Source organism: Pinus tabuliformis, chromosome 3_1, assembly GCF_031772625.1.
Source record: "Pinus tabuliformis cultivar Carrire ecotype Pingquan chromosome 3_1, CPIR1, whole genome shotgun sequence".
Lineage (NCBI taxonomy): Eukaryota > Viridiplantae > Streptophyta > Pinopsida > Pinales > Pinaceae > Pinus > Pinus tabuliformis.
The window spans coordinates 158,870,859-158,888,088 of NC_142301.1; positions in this window are offsets into that span (position 1 = coordinate 158,870,859).

Below are 17,230 nucleotides of genomic sequence, written 5' to 3' on the forward strand. Positions count from 1 at the left end.
TCTTTGTTTCGTTATTAATACAAACTGGTTTATTTTTCTCAATAGCTTGTGTTAATGAGTTATTTCATGTGTTCCTTGGTCTGCATGTTGAATATATGTTTTATTATATGAAATGCAAGTGCTTGGTAATTGTTTGATTGTTTGTGGTTGCAGGAATTGACTTGAAGGAGGAGCTCATCCGGATCGTCAAGAACGGACTTCAACAACAGCGTTTTGGAATAAGGTAAGCCTAAACACTTGTAGTTTTCATGTTGTAAAAGGTGTATTTAGAGAAAGATCACTCCATTTTGTCTTGTTTGTCATTAGAATGTCTTAGACTTCTAGGAAGGTCAGTCGTGTCCGCACCCTTGACAAATTCCGTGTGACAAATTGGCGACTCCGCTGGGGAATCCATTAATGAGAGAGTCTTTTCCTTTATATGAACTTTGCTTTGAGAAAATCATTTTTATTTTCTGGTTTTTGACTGTGAGAATTAGTATTTGGGTGGCTTAGCTTTAGATTTAGTTAGATTTGGTTTTTCTTCATTTTTCCAGAAGGACGCACCCTCTGAGTACTGCACAGTGCGTCTTTGGACGCGCTGTTGCCGTCTGCACAGAGCGGGGCCGCACCTGTGACAACGGGTTGCCTGCGTCTTCCTGTAAAACTTAAGAAAATTCCATTTTTGCTTTAAATTGCTTTTAGATTTTGTTTTTCCTTAGTGTTTTCTGCCCAGATCCTTTAGTACCCTGTCAAGAATTTTCACCTGAACTAGTTTTGTGAGCTTTGAGTGTTTTAGTGGTTTTCAACGAAGTTTAGACCTAGGGTTTGATTTTTGGAAAGGCTTTGTAGTGACTTTGATAGTAGAAAGTTGTCCAGCCTTAGATCTCTCTGGTTAGTCAACCTTCTTAGAAGTCGGGCCTGTCGTAAAGTCTCCTTTTGTGAGCAACTTGCCATTTGAGTTGTTTTGGGTCAAATTTCGAATTGCTTGTTTATAAAGTATTGATTTCCATTTTACAAAAAGAACAAAAAGATTAGAATTTTGTTTTGACTAGTTTTTGGTTCTGCAATAAGCTAGTCCTTGATTTGATTGTGATCAAGTAAAACACCTTAGAAATAATCATTGTTAGTTTTGGCCTCGTTAAGATTGCTTAGAGTAAATTTGCCTTTAGTTTGCTTATGAGTGCATTTTCATAGATTTTAAGAGTTGTTAAGATTGATTTTTGGTTATATTAGATTTATTTGCTTTATTAAAAGAAAAATACAAAAACATCTTCTTAAAAAGTCTTGTTTCAAGTAGCTTTTTGTTTTCGAAAGAAGAAAAGAGTTTTTTTGTGCATGTAAAGAGAGGTTATGTTTTTATGCTTGGAAAAGACAAACGAATTGTTTCTTTGATTGTCTTCAATTAAGAAGTTGCTTTTATAAAGATTGCATTCTCTCAACTTTTTAGTTAAGCAATTCATCGAAAAAGTAAAGTAGTGGATAAATCATTCTAGGTGCATTTTGTAGTGGTTTCGAGTCGAGTCAACACACCACTGGTTTCACTTCCATCACCTTTTGACTTAAGAAACAACCTTAAAAGTAACGCTTAAATTAAAATCAATCTAGTAATCTTTATTTTTCTAGGGCTCTGAAGCACCAACATAGCTTAGGCTAGGGTCTTGGAGTAGGTGAGTACTTAACTCTCCAAGACTACAAAACCAAACAGATAGTCTATCTTGAGTAGAACAAATCCAATTGTTTCAGTTACATTCTGGGAAAGCTCCTCTTAAAGGAGAAGCACGAGCTCGTGTCCGAACCAGTGAGGGGATCATTCCTCCCTCGTTGGGAACGACGCCAGGCAGTACGTATTACAAACGGTAAACCTCGGATTAACCATTGTCGAGGAGCCAGGGGTCACTTATCGGTAAACCTTGGATTGTTGTCAAGGAGCCGGTAAGGGGATTGGAGCTTGCTACTCTGCCCTTGCGTGCTGTCGGAGTTTAGACTGTTCCCCCAGGTGTAATTGTTGTGATTGGTAACCTTAGTGGCCATAATATCTAGGATTCTACCCAAGGTGACGGTGGAGGGAAGGTCCCACTGTACCTGGAGCAGACGTCGGTTATACTCACTTGGATTTTCTGGGGGGTTCGCTTCACTTCGAGACGGTTAAAGTGGAGGAACTTGGTCCAGTCTATTCATTAAGCAGGTTGCCGGGGTAACTGTTCCACCCACCATTTCTGTACTGAATCCTGCGAGGTTGGGCCTAATCACCAACTAGCGCTTTTGGTCCGGAAGACTACTGTTTGTGTGTGGTTTGACGCTCTAGATTATTTAGGCGTGTGCTTCAAATTTGTTTGGTTCTTTAGAAGACTTTAGGTGGTTTGATTTGAAATTTTTTACTTTGTTTTCGTGTGTTGTAGTTAAAATCTTTAATTGTGGCGGAATTACCGAGACAGTCCCGTAGACTTCGGGGCAAGTCTCCTGAGATTGTTACCGGAATAGATTTGTTAAGAAAACTCCGTAAATCGCGGGGTGAATCTCCTGAAGACATTCCGGGTCATTTAGAAGGGTTAAAGGTCCTTGTAACTCCTCCTAGTGGCAGTAGAGTAGGATCACCTGAAGAAGGAGAATTTTCCTTGGTAGTCCATCCAGATTACCAAAGTTTAGAAACAGGTTACAATCCCGAAGCTGTTACAGTTTCCGAGCTTGCTGGTAGTTTTTCATCTGCCAGTGAAACAGGCGAAGAACCTGAAATTTCCGAACCTGTTACTCCAACTCCTAGTGTTCCTGATTCACCAAGAATAGAAAGAATTATCACCGAAAATCTTCCTGTTGGATTAATTGCTATAGAAGAACTTGTTCCAGAGGAAGAAATAGGCGTTTCTGATTCTGAAGATCTAATTACCCTTGATCTAAGGGAGCGTGAATCCATCTTTTACAGTCCTCCTAGAAGTGAATCTTGGTACCTTGCATTAACCAATTTTTTAGACAACTCAGTAGGTTTTTCTACACCTCGTACTCCGGTTCCACCTAGAGGAATTCATTCTCCTGTAAATATGTCTGGTCAGTCATCTGTGTTTTCACAAAGTCCTGAATCATTTTTACATGGCGGTCCTTCTGTTCCTACTGGGTATCAATCACTTTCTGGTACCTTTGCGGGAGCATCTCCTCAACCCGTTGATCATGGGTTATTAGTTGGAAACAGTGGTAATGTACCATTGAGTATAGGTGACGTTTATATGATGTCAGGTTCAACTCCCATTAACCAACCTCAAGGTGGCCAATTACCGCCTGGGGGGCAACCTTCGTTAATGCCTGGGGGGCAACCTCAAGGTACTTCATTCGTGACTGGGGGGCAACCTCAAGGGTATCAACCTCAAGGGTATCAACCCCAGCCTCAATATGTACCCCAAGGTCAACCCCAATATTCGTATTTACCTCAAGGTTATCAACCTACGGGTCAATACCCTGGTCAAGGTTATCAACCACCTCAAGGGCAATCATATGGGACTGCACCTTACAGTTATCAACCCTATCCTCAATACGGCTATGGATCTCAGTATCCTCAACCTGTTACGAGTCAATACCCTGGAATGTTAACATGGGATCCGTCACAGGGTCAACAGATGTCGCAACCAAGTATACAGTCGGTACCTCAAGCAGGACAACCTGCAGTTCCTGGTCCACCCCAGCAACCGCAACCTGTCCAGTCAAGTGTTCAGACCCCTGTAACTTCTGTAGTTACTCAGCCGCCAATTGCACCTGGTACTCCACCTCACACGGCTGCAGCAACTACCGCTTCATCTACCATGCTTACTTCTGGAGTATCGGCAGCTCCGGTTTCTACTGTCCCTGTAACCACTCCTCAGACATCTGTACCGTTGTCTGGACCCACGGTTCAAACCACAGTCCAGATGCCTGCAGGCCAACCTGGTACAAGTACGGTTGTTACTACTCAACCTCAATTTGTTCAACCTCCGTACCAGGGACAGTATCAACCTGGGCAAGCTGCCCAACAACCGGTTTACCAGTATCAACCGTATCCTGGGTACACTTATCAACAACCTCAGCAACCCCAGTACGGTCCGGTTAATCCTGGTTTTCCAGGAGGATATAATATCCCAAATGCGACTCCTGTTCCTAGTTATCCTGGATATCCTCCTCCTGGGGCTGGTATTGTGACTCAGAGTTTTAGAGATCCTAACCGGCAGTTACCGTTTATTGCGACTTTAGATTTACCCGACTTGACGCGCCTAACGAACGATCCAATTCAATATCTTCAGTTCTGGCCGCCAATGCCAAATAAGTTGCCCAGCGATATACCCAAGTTCGAAGGTAAGTCTGGAGAGGATCCGTCTAATCACGTGATGACTTACCACCTCTGGTGTGCATCAAATTCCATCTCAGATGATTCCATCCGCTTACGTCTTTTCCAGCGTACACTCATTGGTCTCGCAGCCAAGTGGTACATTGAGTTACCACGGGCCTCTTTTTACAACTTTAGCCAGTTAGCTACCTCGTTCTTAACTCATTTTCAGTTACCAGTCAGATACGATAATGGTACAGAATTATTAACTTCGCTAAAACAATCGACATCCACGTACATTTCTGATCACATCCATGAGTGGAGACGTCGAAGGAGATTAGTGAAAGTTTTTATCCCGGACCAAATCTTAGCTGAATGGTTTGTCAAATCATTATTACCAAGAATTACTGAAGATGTAGCTAAGGCCGGAGTAGTTACTGAGGAGCAAGTCATTGCTCAGGCACAATACCTTGACTTAGTTTACACTCAGTCGGGTACGTTACACGAGAAAATTCCGGATCTTCCAAAGTCAAACCAAATCGCTGCTGCTCCTTCGGGATCTCATGCCGCTGATGGTATGATTGGTATCGTGACTACGAAGAGTAAGAAGAAGTCTTCCAAGGCCTCCAATACTCCAATTATCACTTTGCCTGATTCTCCGACAGGAGAGTCTTCTCCTCCTGAACTTACCGCCGACATTCACGCTGTAGAGTCATCTACGGCCAAATCAAAAAACGGTGGAAAGAAGAAAGGAAAGAAGAAGGCTAAAGCAGACAAGGCTCCAAAGGAGAAAACGGAAAAGTCGGAAACCAATGACGAAAAACGCAAACCTCGATATCCTTGTCTTATTTGTGAAGAAGATCATTTTACGAGAGACTGCCCTCATCGGGCCGAGGTAGTGAAAATAGTCAAAGGTTCTCCCACTCCTGCTGTGTTAAAAAATCCATTTCCAGAGCAGGAGAATAAGATGATAGGTTCTTCTTCGAATGCCAGTGAAGAACCCATTTTGATGATGTCTCATGTCAGGATTGCGACTCGATCGCAAGATTATGGTAGTAAGGCTCCTGTTGATGGTAAGGAAGCAGAATCTTCTCACTCTAACCCATCAACCTCAGCTCCTGGTTCCGATCCACTACAGATCGAAAAACCTAACCCAGACTTAGTGATTAAGCCGCCCGCCAAGGGTGTACTTCGAAGGTCTGCTTTCAATCCACATGCGAGAGCAGCCCAGAATTACAACATTGTTGAAGACTTAGCTGTTTCACCTTCAGCAATGTCGGCACTCGAAGTGCTGCAATCATGTCCAGCGCAACGAAAATTGCTTTTGTCGGCTATTGGAGCTGTCGATGTTCAGGACCCGAACCTAATGATCTTTGATCTAGAAAGTAGTACACCGCGTCTCCCCCATCAAATGGCTTTCCAAATTCCAGTGATAGTCAAAAACAGGCCTATTCATCGGACTGTGATTGATGAGGGAGCTTCTACGTGTATTATGTCGATTCAATGTTGGAGATCGCTTGGTTCTCCTTCGTTGAACCAATCCCCCACCATCCTTAAGGCCTTTGATGGCCGTGGGTTCCGTCCGTTTGGTATTCTACAAGAATTGCCTATAGGGGTCGAAGGTAAAACCGTTAGTCTGGATGTGGAAGTGGTTGATGCCCCTCTAGACTACAACCTTCTTTTGGGTCGAAGTTGGTCATATGCTATGACAGCGGTCGTTTCATCGGTCTTCAGAGTCATTAAGTTTCCACATAACGGTAAGATCGTGACTATTGATCAGCTGACATACTTTTCATCCGACCCAACCTCTTCAGAAACTATCCAGCATGTTGGTAAAACGACAATCCCTTATAGGGACATTGGTGTAGGTTTAGTTAAGGATTCCGGTTTACTGGGAACTTTTCCTCTCCCTCCACTCAATGCAGACCCTTCGTTTGCAACAATTCATATGATCACGTCAGAAAACATTATTTATGATGATCCTTGGTATGTTCCCTCTGACTCTGAGCTAGACTCACTCGGTGATGTTATGCCGTTGAGTCCGTATGAGATTGCTTATGAAGCTCTTATGTCTTTTACCGACTTTCATTCAACCGAAACCGACCAAATGAATGTGGTCAGTGAAGAGTCACTTTTCACCTCACCCTTAGAACGGATAACGTTTCCCGAAGAAGTGTCATCTGACGAACAACTTCGCGAAATCCTAAGTGTAGATGATCTACCATGGGAAGATCTCCATCACAGATCTTCGTTTTTACCTAAGGATGATGCATTTGAAAATGATTTTTCATCTATCTTTACCGCTGAATATGTCAAAGACGCTCAGGATCCAACGAAACATTCTGATTCAGAGCTGAATTTAGGGAATATTTCTCGTACTATTCCCATTGATATTTCAGTGAAGCCCGGAATCGAGGAGAACATTCATATAGGTGCCGCATGTACTGAAGAAGAAATCCAAACTTACAAGGCCCTATTCCAAGAATTCCGCGACGTGTTTGCCTGGTCTTACGAGGAAATGCCGGGAATTGATCCTGCCATTGTTGTTCATGAAATCAAAACCTACCCGGATGCTAAACCCATTCGGCAACGGTTGCGTCAGATTCACCCTCGAAAAGCGGCTGCGATTAAAGCAGAAGTCGAAAAGCTGTTGAAAGCAGGTTTCATTTATCCGATCCCGTTAACGGATTGGGTATCGAATATTGTTCCCGTCAATAAAAAACAAGGAACAATAAGAATCTGTATCGACTATAGGGATATCAATCGAGCTTGTCCAAAAGACAACTATCCTACGCCTTATATCGATCAAATTATTGATGATTGTGCCGGAAGTGAGATGTTTTCCTTCATGGATGGTTTCTCAGGCTATAATCAAATCAATATTCTACCTGCCGATCAACCAAAAACGGCATTCATTTGTCCATGGGGGACATTTGCTTATTGCAAATTACCTTTTGGGCTTAAGAATGCGGGCGCTACTTTTCAACGGGCGATGTCTTATGCATTTCATGACATCAAGCACATTGTGCAACCCTATCTCGATGATTTGCCTGCTCATTCTTTACAACGAGCTGATCACCTTGTCCACCTACGAGCAATCTTTATGAGGTGTAGGCATTATCGAATTCGGTTGAATCCCCACAAGTGTGTTTTCTGTATAGAAACAGGTCGATTGCTGGGATTTGTTGTTTCAAAAGCCGGCATTCGCGTCGATCCCTCGAAAGTCGAGGCTATCATCAAATTGCCTCCTCCTTCGAGTTTGCGCCAACTCCAAAGTTTGCAAGGGAAAGCGAACTTTTTACGCCGATTCATCCCAAACTACGCCGAGGTCACTAAAGGTTTTACACGGTTGTTGAAACAGAACGCACAATTCTTTTGGGACGAGATTGCCCAACAATCTTTTGATGCATTAAAACACGCGTTGACCCATGCACCGTTATTGCATCCTCCCAACTACAACCAGGACTACTTCTTATACCTCGCAGCTTCGCATTCCACCATTGGAATGGTGTTAGTTCAAGAAGATGAATTCAAAGCAGAGCATGTGATATATTATCTTAGTAGAACCTTAAATCCCACTGAGTTAAAATATTCGCATGTGGAGAAATTGGCCCTGGCAGCCGTTCAAGCTGTCCAGCGTTTTCGTCACTACATTCTTCTCCGCAAAACTACAGTTATTTCGGATTGCAACCCTATGATTTATATTTTGACAAAACAACTGCTAGGGGGCAAGTACTCTAAATGGATTGTTATCCTGCAAGAGTTCGACTTGGAGTTCGAGAAGTCCAAGTCTAAGAAATCTTTAGTTTTTGCGGAATTGATGTGTGATTTCCCGAGTGCTGACACAGAGACTGTGGCAGAGGAGTCCATTGCGGACGAATCTTTGTTTCTTATTAGCACTTTAGATCCGTGGTATGGGGATATAATCATCTATCTCCAAACCCAAACCTTTCGGCCTGAAGCTTCCAAGGAAGACCGTCGAAAAATTCGGTTTCGATCCCAGCAATACAGAATTATTGGAGATACACTTTATCGCCGGGGGGCAGACTTAGTTTTTCGACGTTGTTTAACTCACGAAGAGGCTGAGAGAGTTTTGAATGATTGTCACTCTGGAGCATGTGGCGGTCATATGTCTGGGTATGCCACAGCTCAGAAGGTGTTGCGCGCTGGCTATTTCTGGCCGTCTATGTTTAAAGATTGTATCCTTGCCGTCAGAACATGCCACAACTGTCAAGTGTTTGATCGAAAGATGCGCGCTCCACCTGCTCCTCTCCACCCTATAATTGCCGCTGGTCCATTCGCCAAATGGGGCATTGACTTTATTACTTGTAACCCTCACTCGGCCGGGGGGCATGCGTATATCATCCTCGCGGTTGATTATTTTACAAAATGGGCCGAGGCGATGCCTACATTCGACGCAAGCGGCAAGACAGCTGCAGTTTTCGTATTCAATCATATCATAACTAGGTTTGGTGTCCCACAAGCAATCATTACTGACCATGGGAGCCATTTTCGAAACGTCATGATGACTGAGCTTACAAGCCAGCTTGGTTTGCGCCACGATAGCTCTACTCCTTATTATCCGCAAGCCAACGGTTTGGTTGAGTCAATCAACAAAGTTCTAGTCATCATGATTCGACGGATCATTGGTATCCATCGAACGAATTGGCATAACATGTTATTTTCGGCGCTATGGGCATATCGAACTTCAGTGAAAAATTCAACAGGTTTCACCCCTTTCCAGCTAGTTTATGGCTTAGAAGCTGTGTTACCTATTGAATGCGAAATCCCATCACTTCAAATGGCTGTCGAATTACTTCCAGCTACTTCCGAAGAGGAGAAACGGTTATTATACTTGGCTAAATTAGATGAGACTCGACGTGACGCTACTTTAGCTATCGAGACTCACGCGAAACGAATGAAAGCTCAGTACGATAAAAATGTAACCCCTCGAAGTTTTTCGGAAGGAGACCTAGTACTATTATATGATCAAGCTAACGATAAGCTAGGTGCCGGAAAATTCGTTCCCATGTGGCATGGGCCCTACATTGTAAAGCGAAAGCTAGCAAAAGGGGCTTATGAGTTAGTTGATTTTGATGGGGACTCTTTGGGTAAACCCAGAAATGGACTTTACCTAAAGAGGTATTATGCTTAAAATGATGGGTATGGAGAAATTTTTAGATAGGTTAGATTTCCTTTCTAGCTAGCAAGTGTGTTAGTTTAGTCAGTGTGCTTAGCTTAGCGAGTGTGGTTTTTCGTCATTATTCTGGCTTATCTTGGTTTTACTCTTGATATTGTAGATGTCGACGCCTCTCCAAACATACATTGGATTTGCTGATGGTGCTTGTCGTAATACACGGAATATCTCTTCCGCAGCTTGGGTTATCTATTCGCCCTCTGACGAGTTAGTTTCTATGCATGGGGTAAGCCTCGGTCAAACAACGAATAACATTGCAGAATACAGTGCAGTGGTTGAATTATTATCCGAATCTATTTCATTTGGAATTCGACGTTTGATAGTGAGGTTAGATTCTGAACTTGTTGTATTACAGCTTAATAGAGTTTATGCCATTAGAAATCCTGTGTTATTAAGGTTGTTTTTGAGAGTGCGTCTCTTGGAACGTGAATTTGATTACATTGAATATCAACATATTCCAAGGTCTTTGAATACATTAGCAGATGCAATTGCTTCTCGAATGTTGGACAGACATTTACGATAATCATGCAAGTAAATTTAAAAACATTTCATCACATATGTTAAACAAGATAAGCCGGTAATAGTGATATATATAGATAGAAGTGTGTCAAAAAATATATACATCGTCTTCGATCATAGGTTTAAAACACCTTATGATCGGCAAAATGATAGTACAAAAAGTCAAAAATGTCACATGTGACTACAAAAGTGACTAGTCAATCACTGGTGGTGCTCTCTGTACGACACCACTGCGCGGGCTACCTTACGCAAAAATCTCCTAAACGGTCCAGGGACCGCGACTACGAAGCGCTGAAGCCTGATAGGAATGTCGTCCATAGTAGTCTCAGGTATATCTGCCGTGAGACGCTCTAGATCATGCTCCAACTCAGCTAGTACTTCTGCTGTCGCATCCTGTGGGGCCGGTACCGGTGCAGCTGGATGTAGTCTATCATAAGGCCGGAGGTTGGCTGGACGCTGTGGACCAACATCTGCATTTTGAAAAAGTTTACTATTAGTTTTGAGACGATATATATAAAAAATACAAAAAATACATAACTAGAAAACTTGTGAAAATAAAAAGTACCTCTGTCGTCCCATTGTTCTCCCTGTGGAAGAACCATGTCCGGATCACCTCTGAAATCCATTCCGGCATACGGAAAGTCCTGTATCACAAAAAGCTGGCCCTCTAACCAGTCAAAATAACTATCTGAGAATCGAACTACTGTCGCGCCCTCGTCAGGATGCCGGGCCATCACCGCAACCCATCGTATCAGCTTTGGCTGCCGAGGACCCAAGATATCAACAGTGAGTTGCTGAGGGATCAGCATTGGAATTCTCTCCAAGGCAAAGCTCACGACTATAGGCCCATATCCAAAAGTCTTTAGTCGTCCGTTCTTTGCCTTGGTCAGTTGGCTCTTCATATGAGCCGACACAGCTTCACACCAGTTGAAAATGGTGCCTTGGTAACAGTCAATTGCCATCCGCATTTGGGATCCGGAAGCAATGTGTAAAGCGGCCGCGCCGCAAATTCTGGTAACCGTGAACGCTATGACTTTGAGTTCCGGTAGAGTGATGTGTTTTATCTCTATGCCTTTTGAATGGTGAGCCCCACGTGTGCACCAATCCTCGCGGAGACTATCAAGGGATTGGCCACCCGGCCTAGTCCCCGCAAGACTGAGTTGCTCACCTCTGTTTGGCAAGCCAGTGAGAAAGTATACATCCGAGGGCTCTATCTCGAGCTGGTGCCCTCCTATGTAAAAGCATTGTTCTTGAACGTTCCATCGCTCAACCAGCCATTCCAAGAATCTTACCTGGCCCCTCATGCCCGGTATGGTCCAATATTTGTATAATCCGCATGCTCTTAGGGCATCCAGGGAAGGTTGATGATTTATTGCAGCTTCATCTTCCTCTACATGCTCTCTTTCTCTCCAGTCTAACATGATTAATGCCCTGCATATCAAAAATAGCAATTAGAAATTGATTTGGGAATTTTTGGTGGTTTTTTGAGAGAGTTGGGGTTTTGAAATGCGCGTTTCTCGGAGGACGCACCCCGGCTTTGTAGCACAGGGCGCCCGGACGCAGCTGGCCTGAAGGCGGGCTGCGTCTTCCGACCGTTTTCCCGTATGAGAAAAAGTCGGGGGACGCAGGTCACCCGAAGGGCACCTGCGTCCGCCGAGAGGCGCATTCCAAAACCAAAACCCCCCCAAAAAATGAAACTAAAACCTAAAAATTGATTCTAAACGGATAGAAATGCAGAGTAGGATGTGTAAAATACCTGGATGAGACGGCGTTCGATTCCGACGGTCAGATTTTCCGCAGCGACCACGGGAAGTTTCTTGTCAAAAGCTCCTTTTTCAACCTCAACAGTGAAACGGTAAAAATGACATGGTAAAAGGTCTTTTTATAGGTTTTTTGGATGAATTAGTTCATTTTTTACCATGAAAAGATGTTTTTGAATGTATTTTTGCCTATTTTAAACAGGTATGAGTAATGTGTTGCTTTTGTGCAGGACAAAGGGATTTCGAGGGAAATTGTAATTTTTCACAAACAAAAATATCAGAGTCATCTTTTAAGCCCTTTTCTGACTCCTAAAACATGAAAAGATCGCCGAGTGTTTCTTTTTCACTCGTTAAAACGGAATTAAAAGACGGTCCCCTTTTAGCTCTTTTCTGACCGCAAAATCAGGAAAAGATTGCCGGGTTTTTGTCGTTTCGAACTCGATAAGGAAATAAAACGACGTGTCCTTGATCGCTTTTTACTTTTCAGGTCAACGACACTATTATGAAAGTACTCCTTGGTCGCAAGATCAAGCGGTTCCCCCAGGTATTATTTTATACTTTTTCGGGCTTGAGGGACACAAATATACGAAAAAGTTCAACGTGGAGTCTCCTTTAGTTTTTTCAGACTCTCTAAAATTGAAAAACGCCGAGTTTCTCCTATACTGGGCTCGTTAAACTTTTACAGTAGAGGACCTGTTCAATTACAAACAGGAACGAACCACTCCTTCCTAGGGTTCGAATTTAAACTAGGTTGGACTCGTCCGAAGGATGAGCTTATAATCAAGCATATGTTATCCTCCTCAAGCTTGTTAAAAATAAAGAGGTACTTGCCAGAAATGGTGGGGGAAAAGAGAGAAGAATGAACCTGTTTGTCACCTTTTGTCTCAGAAGAAACTTTATTACCACTCTTGAACACGACACTTTTCATTCACCTGGGTTGGGAAATCTTTTACCTCACAGTTGACCAAATCACTTTGAAAGTCTTTAACCGGGTTTCGGGGATTAACTTTGAGTTATTCGTCACCAAGCCATCTGTTGTGTCGTTATGTGTTCAAGAGGTCTGCAAGCAAAACTTTCATCTGCAAAATACTTGTCATCCATTTGACCATCCCTGAGTCAGTCCTTACAGCAACATTTCTTCAACTTGAACAATGATTTCGTGTTGCGGGCTTGCCTGCAACGGGTCGCTTTCTATCGACATCGACACATTATCTAGAAAGATGACTTAGGAATCGACAGTACCTTGAAGTCTGCATGCATCAATGGCAGGTTTCTCGCCTTTGACGTCAGTTTACATCATTGACTTTCGATCAAAGGATTCCGTGAAGTGTTCGACATCAAAACATCTATTCACATTTCACGGGTTGTGCTTGGTACTTTGAGAACCATTGACATTACTGGTGGTTTCTCTCACGCTTGTTAACAGTTTACATCATTGACTGGTAATCAAGTGGTTTCTAACATGTTCGACATCGAATCATTTAATCACATGGCTAGAATCGTACCAATTCGGGAAGTAGAAGTGAAGACCCTGGATCTAGTTTCTACCATCCAGGCTGCGAGGAGTTTTGTATTCATTATCTATGTAGACTAATCATAAACAGATGGCTGCGTCCATACTGTGTCTACAAAAGTCTATAAAAATGATGTACTGCAAGATCATTCCTGTATCAGAATAGTTAGTCCATTAGTTAAAGTTTTGAATCTGAGTATGGGAATGCCTACCTCAGTGATGATATAATCTTATCCATGTATTTTGTGTTGAAAATTGCAGGTTCCAACCAGGCCATCCACAAGACAATCCTTGAAATGATAAAGCGCTTCACCCTTCCTAGAATTACAAAACCCTATTCTATTCCAGGCTTCGCACTTTAGGGGGCAATCTGTTACACTAAAAAATGTCACCTTGACTACTTACAGTTAGTATGGCTCAAATCAACAGTCATGCTACCCTCTTAGGCAAGTCTCATGCCTCTGTTATCCATCTCAAACTCAAAGAAGAGAGAAAGTCTTGTAAAAACTATGTTTATCTCTGGGGTCGCAGGTTCTCTCTAGCCTTACCTGCGGGGACGCTGACCATGTTCACAAAATCTGCGTCCATGGACGCTCTGTATGTTAAGGGACAGGTGCGTCCCTCTGTAAAAGGCAAAATGCGCGAGTTTTATCTTGAAAAAGTTACTTGTGGTTACTTCTAGAACATTCTAGAGGTCGGTTTGATGAAATGGATGCGCCTCCAGTTGGTTCATGTATCTCTATTAAGGGGGAACTTATCCCATCAATAAGGGAGCTATCCCACCCAAAGAGGGGGATGATCCCATTGATAGTGGACCTGAATAACCTCTTTACAGCACTATAAATAAAGGCATTGAGCCAGAAGGAGAGGAGGTTGGAGCTATACATTTTCTTTGGGTAAATGCTGCAGGATTTAGGTCTTCCATTAGAGCCTTTGTGAGGAGAGATTGTCTTCACTTGATTCTACTTGGGAGAGGGTGAGCTTTGTCAAAGTAGAGGAAAACCCTTGATGGACCCTGGGAGGAACTTGCACAACACCAAGGCCAGGTTGTAAGAGTTTCTTTGTTTCGTTATTAATACAAACTGGTTTATTTTTCTCAATAGCTTGTGTTAATGAGTTATTTCATGTGTTCCTTGGTCTGCATGTTGAATATATGTTTTATTATATGAAATGCAAGTGCTTGGTAATTGTTTGATTGTTTGTGGTTGCAGGAATTGACTTGAAGGAGGAGCTCATCCGGATCGTCAAGAACGGACTTCAACAACAGCGTTTTGGAATAAGGTAAGCCTAAACACTTGTAGTTTTCATGTTGTAAAAGGTGTATTTAGAGAAAGATCACTCCATTTTGTCTTGTTTGTCATTAGAATGTCTTAGACTTCTAGGAAGGTCAGTCGTGTCCGCACCCTTGACAAATTCCGTGTGACAAATTGGCGACTCCGCTGGGGAATCCATTAATGAGAGAGTCTTTTCCTTTATATGAACTTTGCTTTGAGAAAATCATTTTTATTTTCTGGTTTTTGACTGTGAGAATTAGTATTTGGGTGGCTTAGCTTTAGATTTAGTTAGATTTGGTTTTTCTTCATTTTTCCAGAAGGACGCACCCTCTGAGTACTGCACAGTGCGTCTTTGGACGCGCTGTTGCCGTCTGCACAGAGCGGGGCCGCACCTGTGACAACGGGTTGCCTGCGTCTTCCTGTAAAACTTAAGAAAATTCCATTTTTGCTTTAAATTGCTTTTAGATTTTGTTTTTCCTTAGTGTTTTCTGCCCAGATCCTTTAGTACCCTGTCAAGAATTTTCACCTGAACTAGTTTTGTGAGCTTTGAGTGTTTTAGTGGTTTTCAACGAAGTTTAGACCTAGGGTTTGATTTTTGGAAAGGCTTTGTAGTGACTTTGATAGTAGAAAGTTGTCCAGCCTTAGATCTCTCTGGTTAGTCAACCTTCTTAGAAGTCGGGCCTGTCGTAAAGTCTCCTTTTGTGAGCAACTTGCCATTTGAGTTGTTTTGGGTCAAATTTCGATTTGCTTGTTTATAAAGTATTGATTTCCATTTTACAAAAAGAACAAAAAGATTAGAATTTTGTTTTGACTAGTTTTTGGTTCTGCAATAAGCTAGTCCTTGATTTGATTGTGATCAAGTAAAACACCTTAGAAATAATCATTGTTAGTTTTGGCCTCGTTAAGATTGCTTAGAGTAAATTTGCCTTTAGTTTGCTTATGAGTGCATTTTCATAGATTTTAAGAGTTGTTAAGATTGATTTTTGGTTATATTAGATTTATTTGCTTTATTAAAAGAAAAATACAAAAACATCTTCTTAAAAAGTCTTGTTTCAAGTAGCTTTTTGTTTTCGAAAGAAGAAAAGAGTTTTTTTGTGCATGTAAAGAGAGGTTATGTTTTTATGCTTGGAAAAGACAAACGAATTGTTTCTTTGATTGTCTTCAATTAAGAAGTTGCTTTTATAAAGATTGCATTCTCTCAACTTTTTAGTTAAGCAATTCATCGAAAAAGTAAAGTAGTGGATAAATCATTCTAGGTGCATTTTGTAGTGGTTTCGAGTCGAGTCAACACACCACTGGTTTCACTTCCATCACCTTTTGACTTAAGAAACAACCTTAAAAGTAACGCTTAAATTAAAATCAATCTAGTAATCTTTATTTTTCTAGGGCTCTGAAGCACCAACATAGCTTAGGCTAGGGTCTTGGAGTAGGTGAGTACTTAACTCTCCAAGACTACAAAACCAAACAGATAGTCTATCTTGAGTAGAACAAATCCAATTGTTTCAGTTACATTCTGGGAAAGCTCCTCTTAAAGGAGAAGCACGAGCTCGTGTCCGAACCAGTGAGGGGATCATTCCTCCCTCGTTGGGAACGACGCCAGGCAGTACGTATTACAAACGGTAAACCTCGGATTAACCATTGTCGAGGAGCCAGGGGTCACTTATCGGTAAACCTTGGATTGTTGTCAAGGAGCCGGTAAGGGGATTGGAGCTTGCTACTCTGCCCTTGCGTGCTGTCGGAGTTTAGACTGTTCCCCCAGGTGTAATTGTTGTGATTGGTAACCTTAGTGGCCATAATATCTAGGATTCTACCAAAGGTGACGGTGGAGGGAAGGTCCCACTGTACCTGGAGCAGACGTCGGTTATACTCACTTGGATTTTCTGGGGGTTCGCTTCACTTCGAGACGGTTAAAGTGGAGGAACTTGGTCCAGTCTATTCATTAAGCAGGTTGCCGGGGTAACTGTTCCACCCACCATTTCTGTACTGAATCCTGCGAGGTTGGGCCTAATCACCAACTAGCGCTTTTGGTCCGGAAGACTACTGTTTGTGTGTGGTTTGACGCTCTAGATTATTTAGGCGTGTGCTTCAAATTTGTTTGGTTCTTTAGAAGACTTTAGGTGGTTTGATTTGAAATTTTTTACTTTGTTTTCGTGTGTTGTAGTTAAAATCTTTAATTGTGGCGGAATTACCGAGACAGTCCCGTAGACTTCGGGGCAAGTCTCCTGAGATTGTTACCGGAATAGATTTGTTAAGAAAACTCCGTAAATCGCGGGGTGAATCTCCTGAAGACATTCCGGGTCATTTAGAAGGGTTAAAGGTCCTTGTAACTCCTCCTAGTGGCAGTAGAGTAGGATCACCTGAAGAAGGAGAATTTTCCTTGGTAGTCCATCCAGATTACCAAAGTTTAGAAACAGGTTACAATCCCGAAGCTGTTACAGTTTCCGAGCTTGCTGGTAGTTTTTCATCTGCCAGTGAAACAGGCGAAGAACCTGAAATTTCCGAACCTGTTACTCCAACTCCTAGTGTTCCTGATTCACCAAGAATAGAAAGAATTATCACCGAAAATCTTCCTGTTGGATTAATTGCTATAGAAGAACTTGTTCCAGAGGAAGAAATAGGCGTTTCTGATTCTGAAGATCTAATTACCCTTGATCTAAGGGAGCGTGAATCCATCTTTTACAGTCCTCCTAGAAGTGAATCTTG